Raw genomic sequence first — 2,040 nt, 5'->3', positions numbered from 1 at the left:
CGTTTTGTTTCCCTAAAAGTCCTCTGTCCTCTTCTCATTCATCCCACTGTGCTCCCAGCCCATAGCAACCACTGGACTTTCTACCGTTTCTATAGAAAAAGGCAAAAGCCTTTTCTGGAACATCTAACAGGATGAGTCTTTTCACATTGCCTTCTTTCACTTGTACAATAAAATCATGCATTTAGGAATCTTTCTTTGATTTTTTTTTTTTTTTTTTTTTGTCATGGAATCTTGTTCTGTTGCTCAGGCTGGAGTGCAGTGGCACGATCTTGGCTCACTCCAATCTCTGCCTCCTGGGTTCTCTTCCTCAGCCTCCCGAGTAGCTAGGATTACAGGCACCCGCCACCACACCCAGCTAATTTTTGTATTTTTAGTACAGATGGGGTTTCACCATCTTGACAGGGCTGATCTTGAACTCCTGACTTTATGATCCACCCACCTCAGCCTCCCAAAGTGCTGGGATTACAGGTGTAAACCACCGCACCCAGCTAGGAATATTTCATATCTTTTTATGTCTTTATAATAGTTTGCTGGATGGATCAGTTTGTTTATCCGGTCACCTACCGTTCAGTAGATGCCATTCAGCATCTCCCTTGCTTCCAAGTTTTGGCAATTAATAATAAAGCTGCTATAAACATCAGGTGTGAGTTTACTCATTTTGTTAAATACCGAGGAGGATGATTACTGAATTGTACAGGTATGGTATGTTTTACAAGGATTTTTTTTCTTTTTTTTTTTTTGAGACGGGGTCTCACTCTGTCACCCAGGCTGGAGTGCAGTGGTGTGATCTCGGCTCTCCACAACCTCTGTCTCTTATACACATCTAGATGTGTATAAGAGACAGAGTCTCACTCTGTCACCCAGGCTGGAGTACAGTGGCATGGTCTTGGCTCACTGCAATCTCCATCTTCTAGGTTCAAGCGATTCTCCTGTCTCAACCTCCTTAGTAGCTGTGATTACAGGTGTGAGCCACCACACCCAGCCCTAAATTATCTTTAGTGAGGTGTTCTTTTTGTTCGTTTGTTTGTTTGTTCATTTTCCCCCACTATTGTAAGTATTTTTAGCTTCTGGGGCCAGAAAGCTTATGCATAAAAAAGGCAGGTCTACCAGAAGGTGGAGTACTCAGCTCTTTAGAAATTAGAGATCTGGACAAGGTGGCTCACACCTGTAATCCCAGCAATTTGGGAGGCCAAGGTGGGTGGATCATGAGGTCAGGAGATAGAGACCATCCTGGCCAACGTGGCGAAACCCTGTCTGTACTAAAAATACAAAAAAATCAGCCAGGCATGGTGGTGGGCACCTGTAATCCCAGCTACTCAGGAGGCTGAGGCAGGAGAAGCACTTGAACCCAGGAGGCGGAGGTTGCAGTAAGCCAAGATTGCACTACCACACTCCAGCCTGGCGACAGAGCGTGACTTCATCCAAAAAGAAAAAGAAAAAAAGAAAGAAAGAAATCAGAGATCCCAGCCAGGCGTAGTGGCTCATGCCTGTAATCCCTGCACTTTGGGAGGCTGAGGCGGGCAGATCACAAGGTCAGGAGTTCGAGACCAACCTAGCCAACACAGTGAAACCCCATCTCTACTAAAAATACACAAATTAGCTGGGCACAGTGGCACACACCTGTAGTCCCACCTACTCGGGAGGTTGAGGCAGGAGAAAAACTTGAACCTGGGAGGCAGAGGTTGCAGTGAGCTGAGATCGTGCCACTGCACTCCAACTTGGGAGGCAGATCAAGACTTCGCCTCAAAAAATTACAAAAAGAAATAAATTTGAGATCCCATTTTCATGTTGTATCTTGGGTCTCTCAGAGCAGGGATGCTTTTGGCTCCAAGAGCTGCTCAACCAACATAGCCAATGATTTTCCAATTTCTCTCCGACCAGGTCAGACAACCTGAGGCTTTTTTACCTAAATATGAAAAAAAAAAAAAAAAAAAAAGAACCCACATACCTGTGATTTCCATAAACTGGAATTTATGCCTCCCTGCAGTATTAAACAATGACAGCAACTGTCAATTTCCTTTACAACTACAGCTTTTGACC

This window comes from Mandrillus leucophaeus, unplaced genomic scaffold, assembly GCF_000951045.1.
Source record: "Mandrillus leucophaeus isolate KB7577 unplaced genomic scaffold, Mleu.le_1.0 Scaffold52, whole genome shotgun sequence".
Classification (NCBI taxonomy): domain Eukaryota; kingdom Metazoa; phylum Chordata; class Mammalia; order Primates; family Cercopithecidae; genus Mandrillus; species Mandrillus leucophaeus.
Note: the sequence above shows the minus strand (reverse complement) of the source record.